Source organism: Gossypium hirsutum, chromosome D02 (genome assembly GCF_007990345.1).
Source record: "Gossypium hirsutum isolate 1008001.06 chromosome D02, Gossypium_hirsutum_v2.1, whole genome shotgun sequence".
NCBI lineage: Eukaryota > Viridiplantae > Streptophyta > Magnoliopsida > Malvales > Malvaceae > Gossypium > Gossypium hirsutum.
Genome location: NC_053438.1, coordinates 36,972,397 through 36,993,377, shown reverse-complemented (window position 1 = coordinate 36,993,377; position 20,981 = coordinate 36,972,397). Strand labels below are relative to the sequence as shown.

The 20,981-nt window shown below is 33.0% G+C and overlaps 1 long non-coding RNA gene across 6 annotated transcripts; it reads left to right on the top strand.

The window, feature by feature from the left end:
- The first annotated feature begins 2,451 nt into the window (after positions 1-2,451).
- On the top strand, positions 2,452-13,938 carry LOC107910180 (uncharacterized). 6 transcript variants are annotated; one of them, XR_001687514.2, is made up of 6 exons: positions 2,452-3,174; positions 3,327-3,389; positions 3,472-3,788; positions 7,318-7,380; positions 10,047-10,338; positions 10,434-10,786. It is a non-coding gene; the product is annotated as an uncharacterized lncRNA (long non-coding RNA). The 6 variants fall into 6 exon arrangements; XR_001687513.2 differs by lacking the exon at positions 10,434-10,786 and having other exon boundaries at positions 10,047-10,430; XR_001687517.2 differs by lacking the exons at positions 10,047-10,338; positions 10,434-10,786 and having other exon boundaries at positions 2,453-2,761; positions 3,020-3,174; positions 7,318-7,599.
- The last annotated feature ends 7,043 nt before the right edge of the window (positions 13,939-20,981 follow it).

The window sequence follows — 20,981 nt, the reverse complement described above, 5'->3', positions numbered from 1 at the left end:
GCAAGGTGACATGGTAATTAAAAAATTAGTATAATAATAAATTTAGCTTTTAATTTTTACATATTATATCAATTTAGTCATAATTTCAAAAAATAATCCTCAAAATTTACAAATGATGAATCCTAATTCTAAAAAAAATAAAGATACATAAATATTTTCAAAAAAAATAAATTTAAACAGATTAAAAAAGAACCCAAAAATGAAAAACGAATCCATTGTTAGAGATTAACAGACAAAAACAATTCATTTATTAAAAACAACAACACTTTCCAAGTGAAAATGGCTCAAGCTTTTTCAAATCTAAGCTTCTCTTGGGATAATGTGGGAGAAATGGGGAGAGAGGAAGAGCGTAGGGAGAAATGGAAAGGGTTTTTTTTTTTTTTTTTGGGTTCCCCGTCCTTAGCCTTAGGTTTCTTATTATATAATTTCAACATAATTAACAGAGTTTTCAGAAACCATCACATGAAAATTTCATTCTTTAATGGAAACAGTCGACAGCATTAATCTTAGAACTAAGATTCGATATAAGACTTAAATTACAAAATTTGGTGAAATACAGGCAGCACAGATAATGTTTATTGCACAGATTTCAACTTCCATATCCATGTTGTAGACAATTCAATGCTCTTTGAACAACATTGTTTCCCTACTGATCTTTCGCCACCAAAACCAAACCATCCATCCCGGAGGATTGCAAGCATTGCTCGACCAGATGACTTCATTGCAGGGTTTTGGAGTCCTACCACACTTTCCCTGTGGGATCTTGTGCTAGGAATGCCACATATCAAATTCAGCAGGACCTTTGATTCGGGTGATGAATTCCTTCTAACACTTGAATTTGTTGTTGGATTCTGAGTATGATTTCTAATTTCTTTTGGAAGTAGGATTTTCAACTTCTCCTAACAACGGGATTAGTCTGAATTATAGTCCCCAAAATTCGCTATGTTGCTATTTTTAGCATAATTATAAAATTTTATATAAATTAATTTAGAGATAGGTTATAATGGGTTATATCCTTTTTATAATATAATATAAACCCTTTTTTTCGAATAATCTCATTATAGGTTCTGATTTTTTTTTACACAATACTTAGAACTACTCATAATTAGGAGTATGCAAATTTCGGGTAAAACCAAATTAATTCGGTTAACTGATCGAATTCAGTTAATCGGTCGGTTAACCGAATTAATTCGATCGGGGTTGGTTAATAATTTTTTGGAAGTTTAATTAATGGTTAATTAACCGAAAATTTATATTTTTTATATACATTTTACATATATTAAATTCGGTTAATTCAGTTAATTTTTTATATGTTTTATACATATTTTAACCAAAAAAAATAAAAAATAAATAAATTTTGGTTAATTCAGTTAACCGACCGAATTAACCGAAAAAGTTCGGTTCGGATAATTTTTTTGAAAATTTGTTGGTTTGGTTAACAGTTAAAGGTTTAAAAGGGTTGGTTAATGATAGTTCGATTCGGTTAACCGATCAGTTAACCAATTGAACACCCGTACCCATAATCACTTAAAAATAAGTTTTACAAATTGTCCAAAACTTTTATAACACTTCTTATAAATAATATAATTTTTTGTTATAATTTTAGAAAGTTACTTTTTATAAATAAATTATGATAAAAAAAAGCTATAACATTTTTTACGAATAAATATATTATTTTTATAATATATAATATAGACACATAAATAAGTTATATCAGATTTCTTAACTGTAACTTTTTTATAAATAAATATTTTATAATACTTTTATAACATGTAAATTATTTTTTAATAAACTTTTTTGTCATAACTTTAGAAATTTTTTAAGATTTAAATAATAAAGTTTTTGTTATAACTTTACAAAACATACACATTATTTTTTAGTTCGAGTTGCTTGATTTCCATAAAAGTATCACACAGTTTTTTGTATTAGAAGTTAAATTGTATTTTGTCCTTTTTATTAAAAAACAAAAAAAATTAGTCATTACACAGTAGTTCAAAGAGTAAATTGTTCTTCTTCTTCTTCTTTTGTTAAAAGTTTCATCAATTTTTACAATTAAAAATTTGTGTAGCTAACGGGATAACTAGACAATTATATGCGACATGTCTTCTATACCTCGTGCTGATATACAAGACCGATTTTTAATAGTAAAAATATTTTTTTTACAAAAAGATTAATTTACTTTTTTTATTTAATGTATATAAACTAATACTTATTTTTTAAATGAAAAAACAAAATACAACCTAACTCGTCGTATAGTAGTTTTAGTTTTGATTTTGATAGAAAAAACAAGTTAGAGAAAATAATTTTTTTGAAATTAAACTACACAGATTGGGCTTTATTAATAAATTCAAAAGTACATAAATAATTACCTAGAGAAAAAGAAAGGCCCGAATATGAGACTTGGCCCGGCATCAAAATAAAAAAAGAAACGATAAAAACTAAGAACAGCAAACCAAATCCTAATTCAGCCTAGAAAATCAACAGAACAAAAATAGAGTCAGAAGTCTCTGGAATCCCATTAACGTTGCTGTAATTTTTGCCCAATCAGCAAGATGACTCTTCACCGTCTTGTCACTTCATCTGCCATTTCTTCATCAAGATGCATTCACACTCCCGAGGGGACTTTAATTTCATCCATTCCATTACTAGCCCTCATTCAGACTCCCTCCATTTCAACTTCTCCCTTTCCTGTTCAATCTGGCTCTCTCACTCTATCCCTTTCCTCTTGTTCTTCTGCATATTCAGGGACGCCTCCAACCAGGTAAACTACTAATTTATTATTCATCGTTTCTTTTGCTAAAGTATGCGCAAGACTGTTTCCTGCTATTGGGATATATTCAAATCTGCACTCCTTATATTTTAATAGTAGCTTATGAATATCATGAATGTAGGCACATACCTTTGATTTATCTGGGATACTTGTCTTACACTTTTTTATTATTGATAAAGAGTCTACTTCAATAATGACTTTTTTCCAATGCATGTCTATGCCGATTTGGGTCGCTCTCCGGCACGCAAGTGCCTCAGCTGCAAAGGCTGATGCAACCCGTTGATATATCTCCGAGCATGATAAAAGAACCTTTCCCTCACTCTCTCTGGACACAATCCCCACAGCCGCTAGATTAAACTTTTCGTCGTATGCTGCATCAAAATTAATCTTCACGACCTGATCAGGTGGCTTCCTCCACTTGTTAATAGTTATAGAAGTTTGTGGTTTGTTTTTACCAATCTCATTCAACTCTGATATATAACTATTAACAAATCTCTCTATTACTTTTCCACATTTACTCACTTTTTTGTGCACTCTGTCATTCCTATCTCTCCAGATTGCCCATAGTGCACAACAAAATATCCTACACTGTGATGCTGAGTTCTTCACAAATACCCAGGTTAGCCACTGTACAAACTCCAACTGATTTTCTTGCAAAAATGTTTGGCATGATAACTCTCTCCAAACTTAAATTGAAACAGGACATTTACGGAAAAGATGGTCCATGTTCTCTGTTCCTACTCTACAACGGGGGCATACTGTTGTGTTTGTTAACTTTATTAGTAGCATATTAACTCGTGTAGATAGGAAATTCCATGATATCTTCCAGATTGTAATTTTTATTTTTGAAGGAAGGTTCAGAAGCCATAATTTTTTGTAGAACTCCTTATAGTCAGCTTGTAAAGAGTAAGCTCTAGGATCATTTTCCGACGCCTCAGCACTCCAGACCCAAAAATCTTCATGAGGTTCTTCTGCCAACGGAATGCAAATAATCTTCTCGGCAACATCCTCCGGAAAGGTAGAAGCTATCAACTCTTTCTTCCATGTTCTATTACTTTGATCAATTAATTTGGCAACTTTAAAATCATTGAAATTCGTAATTAAAGCTGATCACCTGTTCTTTTTCACATCTGGGATCCAAAAATCATTACTAACTGAAATATGCGTACCCCTGCCCACCTTCCAACACAAACCTTTCTCTAAAATGCCCTTTGTAGCCCAAATGCTTTTCCATGTATACGAAGCATTGTTCCCCAATTGTGAATTCAAGAAATTAACAATCAGGTAATATTTTACTTTTAAAACTTGAGCTATTAAAGAATTTGGATTGTTCAAAATTCTTCACCCCTATTTGGCTAGTAATGAGACATTAAATTGAGCCATGTTTCTAAAACCCAAACCACCTTCTTCTTTTGACTGACACAAATATTTCCATTGACACTAATGAATTTCTCTTTTTCCGTGCCCTTTTTGCCACCAGAATTTAGCAAATATGCTTTCTATATATTTACAAAACGACTTTGGTAGCAAGAAACAAGACATAGCATAGGTTGGAATAGCCTGGAGTACCGACTTTAAAAATACTTTCTTACTTCTTTGAGATAACATTCTGGTACTCCATCCTTCAATTCTGGTATAAATCTTCTCTTTGAGATGCTGAAAGGATTCTTTTTTCCGTCTACCAAGCACATTCGGGAGACCTAAATATCTCTCCATATTTGTTGAGGTCCTTACCCCTAAGATTGCCAAGAATTCTTCCTTTTTTCCTTTTGTAGTGTTTGTGCTGAAAAAGATTGTAGATTTATTAAAATTTACACATTGGCCAGAACACTTTTCATACGTCTTCAGAATTCCTTTTAGCACCATTACCCACTATCTGATGCTTCCCCAAACAGAATACAGTCATCTGTAAAAAGTAAATGTGAAATTTCTGGGCCTCTTCTACTCGTCTTTGCACCTCTTAACAATCATCCCTTCAATGTCAATCTCATCAAAGATGATAATCCCTCGTTACACATTAAAAATAAAAAAGGACTTAGAGGATCTCCCTGTCTCAAGCCTCTTGCCAATTTAAAGCTTTGTCCATTTCCTTCATTTGTATTAACTACATAAGACGTTGTGGAGATACATTTTATAACCAACTCCACCCAGTCTTTTGCAAAACCCATTCTTAACATAACTTCTTTTATACAGCCCCATTCAACCCTATCATAGGCTTTACTCAAGTCAAGATTTACTGCCATATATCCTTTTTTTTCTCTGCGCTTTTGTCAAAAAGTATGCAAAACCTCATAAGTTAAAAGCACATTGTCAGAAATTAAACTTCTCGGGACGAAAGCACTTTGACCCACATCAATACATCTCCTAATACCTACTTATAGTCGATTTACAATTATTTTTGCCACCATTTTATAAATAACCAAACACAAGCTAATGGGTCTAAAGTTAGCTAGGCTTGTGGGATTAGGGATTTTTGGAATCAACACGATCTTTGTTTGGTTGAAAGGACCAAAACTCTCACCATTATTTAATATTCCTAAACAAAAGTTAGCAATTTACTTACCTACAATGTGCCAATATTTCTGAAAGAAGATTGCTAGAAAACCATCATGTCCTAGTGTTTTAGTAAGTCACATTCCTTTCAATGCATCATAGACTTCTTCTGCTGTATAGTTTAACATTAAATCTCTATTAATATCTGTCGGGATGTTATTTTCAATGCCCGTTAGGAGATAAGAAGGATCTCCGACTCCATTTGACGTGAATAGCTTCTGAAAGTACATAGTAGCAGCTTCATTAATCTCACTTACTTCATTAGCCTCTCCTCCATCTAGTTCCAACTTTGATATGGTATTAATGTGTCTTCGATATGTGGCAAACCTATGGAAAAAAGCTGAATTCTTATCCCTTGCTTTAAGCCAATTTGCCCTTGCCCTTTGTTCCCAATAAGCTTCGTCTTTATCAATTTCCATATTCAGGTTAATCTTGGTGTCAATAACTTTTGCCACCGTTTTGTCAGTCCTTTCTTGCGCCATTAACATATCAAGTTGCTTCGTAAGCTTTGTCTTTAGTCCCTCTCGCCTTTCTTTAATTGATCTCGCCCATATCTTTAAGTCTGCTTGTAATCTTTCAAGTTTTTCAACTACTGTGCCTGTTCTTGATTCCCAAGATTCTTTAATTACTTTCTCAACTGTTTCCTCCATGAGCCACCACGCCTCAAATTTAAATTTTGGATTGCCCTTATAAGAATTTTCACATTTTGTGTTTAGAAGAAATGGGCAATGATCAGACATTGAGTGTAGTAGATGTTTGATGTTACCTATTGGAAATATCTGCCTCCATTTATCATTTGCGACTCCCCTATCAAGTATCTCTAATATTTGTCTCCGACAAATTTCCTCTTTCCCAAGTAAACCAAACCCCCGAATACCCCAAATCTTTTAGTTGGCATTCTTCTAAAACCTCTCGGAAAGCCTCTATTCTACTCTCTTCCCTTGGTACACCCCCACATTTTTCATAAGAATACATGATCTCATTAAAATCACCACTTACTAACCATGGATGACTTCTATCTTACCTCAATTTCTTTAGCAGATTCCACGTAGCGCTCCTATTATTAACATAAGGTGAACTATAGAACCCCGTGAATCTCCATTCTTCTTCATCCTTACCTTCTTTAACCATAACATCAATGTGGTTCCTAGAAAAACTTTGTAAACTTATTACAGTATCTCCTTTCCATGCTAAACATAATCCTCCTCGCGAACCTTCTGCTTTAATGTCAATTCCATTAATAAAATTGTATCTCCTTCTGACTTTTTCCATGCGTTACTTATCTAGCTTTGTCTCCATGAAGGTCATATGGGGATTGTGTTGCTTTAGGAAAAAACACAGCCTTCTTACTGCCTGTGGACTCCCCAATCCACGAACATTCCAACTTATAATTTTCATTGCGTCCGGTCGGCTTGCCTCTTGGCAGCCGCTGATCTCAAGAAATTTTTAATATCAAGTTGCTAAGAATTGTCTAACATCACCTTTGATAAGGCTTTTTCGCAACCCTCAAAATCATCCCGTTTCAATCTTTTAGTTCCATCCACATCAATATCTTCCTTATCACTTCTTGCAAGATCTTTTTCTGGGGATTTTCACTTCCTCGTACTATTCTCAACCTTTGTTTGTATCATCGTGGCCACTGGTTTTATTTTTTTCCAGCTCGTCTTCTCAGGATTTGCGTTTTTACACTCTTGTACCGTACTATCATTCAACTTCTCAACCTCCTATCCCATATATGCATCTCTGCTCCTTTATCATCTCTTCCCCTCCCATCAATTCCATATTCTCCTGTGCACCCCGAATCTCGTTATTCTCTTTTTCTATTGTTCTAGAGCTTTCTGCCAGCACTACTTTGCCTCCTGTGTAAGAAATTTGAACCCCCACCTTCTTCATCATAGCATTAAATTTCATACTATCTTATCCAGATAATTTTGATTCTGCTTTTAAAGCCAGCGTATAAGGTGGATCAACACTGATTTTGCTTTTCCTTGCAGGTATTATTTGAGTGCAATCTTTTATCCCATGCCCCATTCTTCCACATCCAAAACAAAATATTGGTAAATTCTCATACTTAAAGGAACCCACATTTTATTAACATTATTACTAGAGACAAAAATACCTCGACGAAGTGGTTTTCGAACATCCAAGGTGATTTTGAGCCGACAACAGACTTTGTTAATTTCATATCTGAGAACTCCCCCAAACGTAACACCAATTGCATACAAGAGATCCTTCTTATCGAATTTTGGTAAATACGAATCAATTTTTATCCAAAACGGAGATGAATTAAGCCTAATCTGATCTTTTTCCACCGCCTGAATTAACCTATCAAATAAAATAATACTTTTGCAAAAAAAACCAAGGTCTCCCCTCCATAATCGTCTCCAGATCTTCTTCCAAATCAAACACTATTAGGAATAAATTTTGCCCCACCATCTAGATCTCAAACTTTTTTCTTGTCTTCCATATACTTTTCATTTTTGCCCTAAAACTCTCTGGGTTGTATAGCTTTTCTATCCAAATTGTACATATCAGCGTTGGTTTAGAATTTGGTACCACCATCGACCCCTTGACTGATAATTTGATGAGTTCTTCTGCTAGAAGAGAGATCTCATCCCTCCCCTCTCTATCCTCACCACTGCTTTCCTCCATCCCAAGCTGCAGCAGTTACTGCTTTCTCTAGGACTACGTAAAGCACTGTTGGGAGCAGAGAGGTTAGAGAAAATAGTTAATTACATATGAATTTGTAATCTTATAATTTGTTTCAATCTTTTTGCAAGTTTGGGAGAAATTTGTTGTCATTATGGTTTTTTTTATAAAATTAATAAAACATGTTTAAAATATTTAAAATTTTATAAAAATTATTAAAAATTATTAAAAATCATAAAATTATAAAATATTAAAATTATTAAAATTAACATACATTTAAAGAAATGATAAAAAATCATAAAAACTTTAAAAAATTATAAAAAAAACTAATAAATTTTAATAAATTATTAAATATATAATTAATAATATATATTTAAAATTTTATAAAAACTTGTAAAAATTCAAAAAAAACTTATAAATAATATAAAAATTCTAATAAATTAAAAAATATTAAATATTAAAAAAATCATTTAAACCCCTAAAATCATAATGAACATATGATATTACACTAACCATTGGATAATGAGAATTGGATAATGAGAATAGTAATAAGGCCATTAGAGTCATTTTCATATTAAATAAAATGTTTTCTATATTCCAAAAATAAAATGATAATTATGGGAACCTTTCCTTTTTATTAATAAATTATTATTATTTTCGGTCAAAATAAATAAATTATTATTATTTAAAAAAATTTTCACTAATTTTTTAACTTCAGTACAATAATTTGGACTTTAAAAGATGGAAACTGTTTGCTAAGTATTGTATGATATAAAATATTTTTGGTACAATTAGATACTATCAAACCAAAATTTCATTATCCAACTATTAGTATATGTCAGATGAAATTTTCTGACCAAAGTTTTTACAACCAGACTGGTGGTTGAATCAGTTAGGCCACCGATTTGCTTGTTCGACTAGTTTAATTGAATAAAAATAAAAAAATAAAAAATTGGTTCAACCATCCAATTCTCAAGTCAACCAGTCTAATAGCTTTCTTCGAACTAGTTCCCTTGTCGATTTTGGCCTAACCAGTCTGACCGATTGATCCGATCCAATTCAAGTTTTTATGATTTTTTATAATTTTTATAATTTTATATCAATTTTAATATTTTAATTATTTTTTATGATTTTTAAGTTTTTAAGAATTTTAATACATTTTTATAAAATTTTAAATATGTTTTATTAATTTTATAATTTTTTATAATTTTTAGATTTTATTAGTTTTTTATGTTTTTATAATATTTACAAATTATTATTTTATAATTTTTATAATTTTATATCAATTTTAATATTTTAAATATTTTTTAATTTTTTAAAATATTTTGAATATTTATATTTTAATACTAGCGTTAAAGTATTCGTCCATTGGGTATAAGTATTTAATTATAAGGAATTTTCAACTGAAGAAAGAATACGCCCAAGAAATAGTACGTCCTAGAGTTTTGGCTGAGCATGAAGAGCCTACCAAGTGTATAAGAAAGTTGTAGGAGACTTAATTTTATTTAAAATCACGCCATACATGAGTCACTGCCAAGGTATAGTATGCTTGGTTTGCATGAGCATTCTCAAGTTGGTTCTTGTAATAGGATTAGTTGGGAGTCAACTGAATTGATTTGACCCTCCCCATGACTGGTCAAATGGTAACGTCGATCTTCGCTGGATTTTCTTTTATTTTTCCCCGGATTTTGTAGGAAAATCAAGGGAAAATTTCAATAAGCATTACCACTTGTCAAAATCCACTAAAGCGAATTGGGAGTATATATATAGTGAAGGGGGATTCTAGATGGTTTTTTCTTTTCGTTCTACGTTCTAATTCTTCTTTCTAATCTAAATGTTCTCTTCTTCTTCATTAAATTAGAGCTAAGATTTTGTTTAATCAATGGATGATTCAACATTTTGGTAAGTCTTATAGCTTTGCATGTTACGATTGTTGAAGAGTAGAGATGTTAAAAGACATAAGAACAGTAGGTATGAGTGGAAGGCCCTACATGGAGGTCACATATACTTGAAATGTTAGTAAACTATATGCAAATAAGGATTCTAATGGAAATTTCATAATTCTTTTAAGCAGTTGCTGCTACTAGATTGGGAAGGACGATCAAAACAGAAGCTCCTGGCCAAGCTAAAGGTGGGTCTCTAGTGAGTCTCTAGACTCGACTCTTAGTGACGGAGTTATCTGGAAAGCCTGTAAGGCAAATTTTGTAATGCTTAAGTGGCGAGTTGTTAGTTCACCTTTGTGGCGATATTTAGGTATTCTTTTGAGGCATTTTCTGAAAGGATCCTCGGTAGTGTACACGACTGATGAATCTGCCATACTTATCTGTCGAGATAGAGAGCTTGGCATATCTAGAATTATGGGTGGTGTAAGTGTCCACCAAACCTGGGAATTCTCACATTATGAATTGAAGTCACATAGGATTCTATTGGATGATCTAAAATATTGCTTTCATCGGAATAGGTTTGTTGTCTGGATTGACTTAAAGATACGGTGTAGCTGGCATTCTGACAGCCGCTAGAGCCAATATTAGAATTCGCCAAGAGTGGTGTCTGTATGTATATCATTCTAAGAAATGTATCCAACTTCTATCTTCAAAGAGATTGTGAAATAGAATCTGCAATATGGTGTGAAGTTTGTGATTCGCCCATCGTACGAAATGAGTGTATGGGTTGGTGTATTGTAATGCCCTCCACTCAACCCGATAAACCAGATTCGAGTATTGGGTGTTACATCCAATAACATATGTAACTTAAGATTTTTGCCTATGTAAAAGTTCTATCTATGAATGTAACAGAATCTCTTATGGGTGTACATTGTTTGGTTACATTTACAATTCATAGAAATAAAATTTTAGTATTATTTATTTTATCTCCCAGTCTATTGTAAACACATTGGAATGTTACTTAAACAACTTATGCTCTAACTTGAACATGCCACTTAACTTCCTCTGTATGCATAACAACCCATCGTGCCACTTCCTTCTGGTGTAGCCCTAGCATCGTCTCTATTAGCGCATACTTCTTTGCAACTGAAACATGAAATAACCTTTGTAAGTTCATAAAAACTTAGTGAGTTAAACCTTAAATACATGATTCATCATATCTAAGCGTGATAGATACTTTGCACATGCTACATGTATCCTTAGACTTTGCTTTATTCCCTTTGTAGGGTACTTCACTAAAGATTTCCTTTAACAGACTGTAACCGTTTCTTTTTATTTTAGACCTTTGTCTTTCTCACAATGCCTTTAAAAACTTATTTTCTTTTTATATTCATTAAGCCCTCACTTTTCTAGGCTCCAAATTCAGGGCCCAAACTCAAATGATCGTTTCTTTCATTTGAGCGTACTAAACTTAAAATCTCTTCACTTTCTATGTCCCTTTTTAAATATTATCTTTACATAGTCCTTAACCATTCAATTTACCTTATTAACATACTTAAAATCTCATTTCATATTTATTGGCTTTTCCACTACCTTCGGGCGAGCTAGACTACGCCCATTACTTAACATAGAGTTCGCCCAGATCTTCCTTACTTCAAGGTGCTATCTATACATGCCTATAACATATATCCTAGACTCGCCACCTATTCTGGCACGCTTTCACTTCGTTGTTCTGTTTTTGTTATTATGTGGGGTTTACATTTTCACTACACAGAGCATTTCTTTCAGAATTCGTTGAATACTTAGTTCCTTCTACTTGTCCATACATTTTCTCTTACACTTTTCTTACATTTAGAGTCCTGTCTTTACTTTACCTTCAAATGGTCGTTCATGTCATTATTTCCTAATTCCTTACACGCTATTCATTCAAAATTTTTCGTGAACGCAATCCTTCATTTAAATAGCCGCAAAGGTTTCCTTTGTTGTTTGCCATAAGGGCTTTCCTTTACAAAGTTGCCACAGAGGCTTTCCTTTGATAGAGATTGCAACAAAGGCATTTCCTTTTAGAAATTTTCCACAAAGGTGTTCTTAAACAGAGATTGCTACAAAGGCTCACCTTTCCAGATTTTCACCACAATGACAGTCCTTTACATCCAGTACTTGCCACAAAGGCTTTCCTGTCCAAATTTTTTCCACAAAGGTTGTCCTTTACATCCAATACTCACAACAAAGGTTTTCCTATTTAGTGTTTTGCCACAAATACTGCCCTTTATATCTAGTACTCACCACAAAGGCTGTCCTTTTTCTAGTGTTTTGGTGATAGGGATTTGCTTAGACTCACACTTAGTGAGGTTTACCCCTCTTCATTCCGGGACACACAAAGAACACATTAGGTAATAACCTTCTTTAAATTTTTCATATGATGCCATAACCCACCAGTTACGGTCTTATACGATATGGTATTCTTTTCATATGATGCTATAACCCACTATTTACGGTCTTACACGATATAGTCCTTTAGTGTCATGACCATAAACTTGTCATTTCAGATGTTTGTGTTTTTAGTCCCGACGAACCCCTTTGACAATTTCGAAAATAGGCACAGACTCATCATGTATTGACCCATCATACAATGACATACTTATGGTAGACACATTAAGCTTTCAGACTCATGTATATATCATACACATCCAAATTTATATCCTACACTTGGTCGATCGAACTTCATACATTCCATACATGCATGATCACAAACCTCTTATTTCATATTAGATTTATTGCATCATACTTAGTTTCATTTTAATTGTTTGGTCACTTAGCATAGAAGTTCATAGAACATACATACTACATGCAAAGTTCAACCTAGGGATTCACTTGACTTCCATCTTTCTCAGCTCCAAAGCTCCAGATCCAGACTTCCTTTGGAAAATTGGCAACAACCACTATTATAGAGTACATAAACTCGTCAAAATTCACTCACATGCCTCTTTTTCTATCATCTCTAGCACTTACATCCCCCATTATGGTTGTATGTCCTTAACCTTACCTAGTTGCTCAGACTTACTCTTTTTCCACAGCATAGGAAGGAAGACCATGGATCTTACCTTAACATGGAATACTCATGGGTGGGGATCCAGATCAACACCTCCATTTTTATAAAGGAATGAGGTACTTTAAATTGCTTTAGATCTAAGCCAAGAAAATACTTCCTAAAGAAGGTGGAAGAAAAACTCATTTTTTTTAATTTCTGACTATCTTAATATACAACCTTTACCCTTATAAGAACTTGACACGTATCAAAATCCTATTATATTTACCATATAGGTGGTTTAAAGCTATAAGAAAACGTGTACGATGATCCATGGTTATATGTATAAATGAATATTTCTAGGTCAAATCCACTTTTTGTTCCTAACCATCTCATTAGAATATAACTAACACCTTTCAGTGATATCTCACTTTCTTCTTTCAAGATTCCTTAACACTTTACTAAGTTTCACTTCATAAATGTTTCACTTTCTAAGACATGTTCCTTCAATATCCTAAATGTTAATGGTATACCCAAATTCATTCGCCAAAGTGTCGTTTGGGTGGACAAAACCACACTACTGTTTTCTTTCAACTTGTTTGCCTAACCAAGACTTTTCCCAAGGGCATACCCATAGACTTCAACCTCTTGGTTCAATTCAGCACCTTACTTACTTAAAACCTATTCCGCAATTCTTACTCCTAAACAACACTTGAGCACTAGGGCTTCATCGAGCAGGATGTCACACGTATAGTTATCTGCCAGGAATCAGAAAAGTATCCGCCAAAGCCTAAATAAAAATCTAGAATATTAAAGTCAAGAAATTTAACAACGACGTTTAAAGGTAATATTAGTTTAAACTCACTAAGTTCCATTGAACTTACAGATGTTTATTTGTAATGCAGGTTCATGGAATTGATCCAGTACGCCAAAAGGGACCATGCTAGGAATGCGCCAAAGTGACAGTTCGAAGAGTAATATTGTGCATACAAAGAGGCACTCTAGGGAATATGGTGAATAATACTATATTCCATTATTAAGTTTTTTTTAATAAATATTTAAGTTGTAAAGTCTTATACTGCTTTTGAGAATCTATTGTAATTAATAAACATTTCCTTCACAATCTTTTGACTTAAAAAAATATAAATAAATAAGAAATACGTTCAATATTAGATTTATTGCATCATACTTAGTTTCATTTTAATTGTTTGGTCACTTAGCATAGAAGTTCGTAGAACATACATACTACATGCAAAGTTCAACCTAGGGATTCACCTGACTTCCATCTTTCTCAGCTCCAAAGCTCCAGATCCAGACTTCCTTTGGAAAATTGGCAACAACCACTATTATAGAGCACATAAACTCGTCAAAATTCACTCACATACCTCTTTTTCTATCATCTCTAGCACTTACATCCCCCATTATGGTTATATGTCCTTAACCTTACCTAGTTGCTCAGACTTACTCTTTTTCCACAGCATAGCAAGGAAGACCATGGATCTTACCTTAACATGGAACACTCATGGGTGGGGATCCAGATCAACACCTCCATTTTTATAAAGGAATGAGGTACTTTAAATTGCTTTAGATCTAAGCCAAGAAAATACTTCTTAAAGAAGGTGGAAGAAAAACTCATTTTTTTTTAATTTCTGACTATCTTAATATACAACCTTTACCCTTATAAGAACTTGACACGTATCAAAATCCTATTATATTTACCATATAGATGGTTTAAAGCTATAAGAAAATGTGTACGATGATCCATGGTTATATGTATAAATGAATATTTCTAGGTCAAATCCACTTTTTGTTCCTAACCATCTCATTAGAATATAACTAACACCTTACCTAGCCAAGCTTGGCATGTAACACCTTTCAGTGATATCTCACTTTCTTCTTTCAAGATTCCTTAACACTTTACTAAGTTTCACTTCATAAATGTTTCACTTTCTAAGACATGTTCCTTCAATATCCTAAATGTTAATGGTTTACCCAAATTCATTCGCCAAAGTGTCGTTTGGGTGGACAAAACCACACTACTGTTTTCTTTCAACTTGTTTGCCTGACCAAGACTTTTCCCAAGGGCATACCCATAGACTTCAACCTCTTGGTTCAATTCAGCACCTTACTTACTCAAAACCTATTCCACAATTCTTACTCCTAAACAACACTTGAGCACTAGGGCTTCATCGAGCAGGATGTCACACATATAGTTATCTGCCAGGAATCAGAAAAGTATCCCCCAAAGCCTAAATAAAAATCTAGAATATTAAAGTCAAGAAATTTAACAACGACGTTTAAAGGTAATATTAGTTTAAACTCACTAAGTTCCATTGAACTTACAAATGTTTATTTGTAATGCAGGTTCACGGAATTGATCCAGTATGCCAAAATGGACCATGCTAGGAATGCGCCAAAGTGACAGTTCGAAGAGTAATATTGTGCATACAGAGAGGCACTCTAGGGAATATGGTGAATAATACTATATTCCATTATTAAGTTTTTTTAATAAATATTTAAGTTGTAAAGTCTTATACTGCTTTTGAGAATCTATTGTAATTAATAAACATTTCCTTCACAATCTTTTGACTTAAAAAAATATAAATAAATAAGAAATACGTTCAATATGGTTTCCGCTAGTTGTAAATTTTTTGTTAAGTATTTAAGTATTGTGTCATCCTATATCCAGGTCCGGTAAATCAGGTCGAGTATAGGGCATTACATCCCCTATGTGTCTAGAAATAGGATCCTCTTATTTATCATAAGCCACTCTTTGTGCATTTGGGAGCACGACCCTTTTATTTATCATAAACCTCCCCCATGCATTTGGGAGAAAGATATCTATTACTCTCCACGTAATTCCAAGTTGCAAAATTTTACGGTAGTGCGATTAACCTCTCCTTGTGTTTCTGGTCGGTTGTTACACTTGTCATTCTTGGGTTTCTAATCGGGTCACCACACCCGTCATCATTGTGTTTCTGGTTGGGTTGTCACACCCGTCATCCTCATGTTTATGGTTGGGTCACCACACTCATTGTCCTTATGTTTTGGTCAATCGCCACAATCGTCATTCTTGTATTTCTGGTTGGGTTGCCACACCCGTCATCCTCATGTTTCTTGTAACATCCAGAAATAAGGCCTAAAAGTTTTAGCTTCACAAGTGAGGGCTTACTAATGTTTCGACAAACTGGGGGTTCGCCAAAAGAATATCAATAAGGAGTTCACCAGAGATACAACGAAATAGTATACGCCAAAAGATGTAGTAAGGGGGTGCGCTAAGTTCATTACAAGTTGTGTTCGACAATTGGTTTGACAAGTTAGGGTTCGCCAGTTGGTTTGGCGAACTGGGGTTCTCCTGTCGAAATTGAGTCAGACTTCAATTAGGAAATTAAGATATTACGTATTTAGAGTAGTTTTGGTGCACGTAACTCTTTTCCTAAGTCAACTAGGGTATCTTAAGATTTCCAAGTCACTACCTATAAATACAACCCTTATTTCATGAAAATTCTTTCATTGATTATTCTATTGTCAAGTTTTTTGTTCAAAACAAAATTCATAGAAACCAAGGTAAATCTCTGTCATGTTAGGGTTTGATTGTTCAGAAAGCTAGGTTTTCTTGTATGTTTGTTCATGTTTTGTTTGTTTATTAGTTTGTGTATATTCATGTATGTTGAAAACCAGCCGGACCATTTACCAGCAAGGATAAAGGCGAAGAAAAATTTGTTTAAAATTCTTAGATTTTCGGTGAGCGTTCTAGAATCACCATTCATATGTGTAAACCACCATGTTTTTAGAAAATTATGGTTTTAAAATGTAACACCCCTAACTTGTATCCGTCACCAGAATAAGGTTACGGAGCATTACCAGAGTTTATAGATCAAACAGATGAAAATTTCAAACATTTCATATCTATAATATTGAAGTCATAAACCAATCAAACTCATATATACTGTCCCTTATTCGAGCCATCGAGGCCCAAAATATGCGTTAGAAACAAGTCGAGACTAATTCAGAAACTCAAAGAATTTTTCAGAATACTTTAAAAATTTTCAAAGCTGCCAGGGTCACACGGCCAATAGACACGCCCATGTCTTAGGCCGTGTGGGCATTCAAAATAGAGACACAAAGTCTGTTGTAATAGCCAAAATTTAAGGTTATCGAAACAGTGATTTCGTAGCCACAAATCCGATTTAAAGATAAATTTATTTTAATGTTTTTGCATGAATATTGATATGATAGGAAAATAGTATGAAAATATAGACAAAAGAATTTTACCGATTTAGTGTTTAGTTAGAAAAGGAAATTATTGAAGAAATTAGGCAAAAACAAGGTATCGATACCTCGATCTCATAAAACCAAGTCAAAAATATTTTTATAAACATTTATGAAGTGTTAGTAATATGGTATTAAAATTTTGTTAGAAAATTTCTACGTTTGGGTAGTTAATTAAGTGAAAATGACTAAATTGAAAAGGGTGTAAAAGTTACTAGAAGGATTAAATAGCTCAATTGTTAAATGAGGAGGGACATAAATTGCAAATAAGCCCAAAAGGAGATATTTTGGGCGGCATAAGCTGAGAAAAATTAGGAGAATTAGTGAAATAAGGGTAAAATGGGAAAATAACAAATTTTACCAACATAAAAATAGGACCAAATTGGAATATCTAGAATTCTCTTCATATTTTCTTCATTATCATCAGCCAAAAATGTCCTAGGGGTTTATTCAAGCTGGTACTTCATAATTTTTTCACCAAGTGAGTTAATCCTTGCCTTTTTCTTGTAATTTTTGTGTTTCTAAGACTTTTACAACTAGGTCCTATTACTAAATTCATTAGTTTTTTATTTCATGGATGAAATTGAAAATCACTATGGTTGGTGCTGTAAGTTTATAATGAAATAGCTTGAAATTGAAGCTTTAATTTGTTTATGAGATGATTTTATTAGGTAATTTCAATAGAAATTGATTTGTAGGACCTAATTGTGAAAAAGTTTGGAATTAAAGTCTAGTGCTAAAATTCTGATTTCCAAAGGTTATAAAGTAGTTTAAAGTGATAGGATAAAGTGTTAATTGAGAAAAAATCAGCTCAATTGAGAGGTTAATTGAGCAGGGATGAAATTATCATTTATTGAAAGCTTAGGGGAAAAATGGTAATTAACAACATGCACTAAAACAGTTTTGGACAGCAGCAGTAGTCTAAATTTGAAAAATCACCAAAAATTATAGAGATATAATTAGAGAATGAATAAAATATGAAATTAAATATTATTGAGTCTAGTTTCTTATAGAAGAAACGGTGTAAGAAATGGAATTGTAAATCATGAGATATAATAGGTTTTGTGAGACAAGGTCGGAATGATTTCGGGTTCCCCTTTTTTGAGTTTGGAAAATCATAAAAAAATTGGATAAAAATAATTAGGGGCTTAAATTTACATTTTTAAAATACTTATGAGTCTATTTTTAAAATAAACAAACAAGAACATCATTTGAATCCTGTACGAGGAGATAATTAATTTTTAGTGAAGAAGGGTCAAAACTATCAGACAGCAAAATATGGATGACTTTAAAGAATAAATTGTACTTATTGGCTAAACCAAAAATTATAAAAATTTTATGGTAAGAAGATATGTGAGTCTAGTTTTGATAAAAATTAGCGGATCTTAATTTGGAGTTCTGTAGCTCAAGATATAAATAATTTAGTGACTATGACTCAATGAGACAGTTTTGAATGCACTATAAATAATAATGGAATTATAGAGAATGTTACATATGAACATGAAATGTATTAGATTAATGATTAAATTTATTTATTTAAATTCAAAAAATTAAAATACGAAGCTAGGTCGAGGAAAAGAAGAAGTTTGAGATTAGTAGATTTTTGCATACGAACAAGTATCGAGGTAAGTTCGTATAACTTGAATTATATTCTTATATGCTTGAAATGTTTGTTATTGATGTGAATATGATTTGAATGTTCATTGTATGAAAATTGATGAAACATTAATATATTTGATAAAAAGGGGAAGAAATCCCGGTCGAATGGAAGGAAAATTCGATGGATCTCTGAAAAGGAATTGACGGTAAAAAGGATCTAGCCCGGACGGGTGATCCTATCCTGATATAGCCCTCCCGAAGAATATGTGGAAAATGGATTTAGCCGGACAGGTAATCCGAATTAGGCTCTGAATTTAGCCTGGACTGGTAATTTAGATCCAAGTTCATTAGAGTAATTGTCATTGCAGCGGATTTAGCCTGGACTGGTAATCCTGACAATACTCTATGAGTTTATATTACAGGGGATTTAGCCTGGACTGGTAATCCCGCTATGAGGATGAGATTCGCGGGAGTGTGCTCTCTGAAATGGAAATGTGCGCACATGAATATGAATTGATGGACTCGGATTTGTACACTAAAGTGTACCTCTAAAAATCCATCGAAATTCTGAAAAATTCAACGGGATAAATATGGAAAATAACAAGGGAATGGAAATTATGGTATTGATGAGCTCATCAATCATGGTATATATATTATTGATACATGGAAATTATTGAACTAACTTGAATGTTGAGTTTGTGCATGTTAAGGGAATAATGCATTGAATGGATGTATGAATATTTATTGCATTGTATTGAAAATATTAGGTAAGTATAATTCTTGTTACATGAGCTTACTAAGCACAAAGTGCTTACCCTGTTTCCTTTTCCCCTGTGTTGTAGTGTTAAGAGCTCGGAGGTTGGATTTTGTCGGAGACGCATCACACTATCAACCTCAAGATCTCGGTATATAAAGAAACTTTATTTTGGAAATCAATGGCATGTATAAGCTAGTAAAGTAAATGTTAATGTGAAATGAATGTATGGTTAGCCATTGGTATGGCTAACAAATTTTGGTTTTGGTATGTGATGAGGTTATCTTATGAATATGTTAAATCTATTTTGAAAATATGTTGAAATGGATTGGTTGTGTTGGATTGGTCTCGGTTTAAAATTGCAGGGAAGATTAGATATTTATAAAGGGGTTATATTGAGTTCAAAAAAAAACTTTGGGATTTTGCAAAAAATTTCTCATGGTTTCAATTTAATCCCGGTTTGGTCTCGATGTATGTTTTGGGCTTCGGAGGTCCATCCAAGGGACGTCATGACATGTTTCGATAAATGAATAGTATTTAACTCGTAATAACAAAAAATTTATTCGGTAAAATCTGGTAATGCCTCATACCTTATTTCAGCGACGAATACGGGTAGGGGTATTACATCTGTGCCCGTGTAACTCTCTAACTTGGGTCACACGGCCAAGCCACACGCTCGTGTGCCAGACCGTGTACCCGTTCGAAATGGCATCACATGTCTGTGTGCTAGTCGTGTGTCTTGTAACACCCCAAACCCGGTCTAAACGTTATGACCGAATCTGGCGATGTCACATTGTAATATCCCTTACTCGTATTCGACGCCGGAATAGGGTACGAGGCATTACTAGAAGACATGCATTTGCATACGTATTAAACTAAGTTACAAAATTTCATCCGAATTAAAACTTTTAATTATTAACGTGCTTTTATAATTCTTTACAACATATCCTCGAAATATTACATTCATAACAAATAGGGCCTACGAGACCTGATATTTACTCATGTAATTCAAAGCTTCATTTCCATTTCATTCAATTCAATTTCTCATGTTCGCAATTCAAATCAATTTCTCAATCCAATATATATATATTTCAATCATCTAAGAATATAATTCAAGATACACGAACTTACCAGGTTAAATTGCAGAAATACCAAAATTCAGGGATATTTTGGTAATTTTCTATTTTCCTTTGAATTTCCACTCAATCTTGATTAAATTAATATTTCATTCAATTTATTAATTTAAATAATAAAACAATTCATTTCATGCAATTTGGTCACTTTTTGCAATTTTTACAAATTTACCCTTAAAATATTACTTTTATTCAATTTAGTCTTTGAACCTAAAACATGCAAATTAGCCATTTTTAATGAAAACTCATGCTATTTGAATAATCATATATTTTCCTCCTCCTCTCCATTCCACATCCTTAATGTATATAACATGCTTATATGTAACATTATCTATAATTT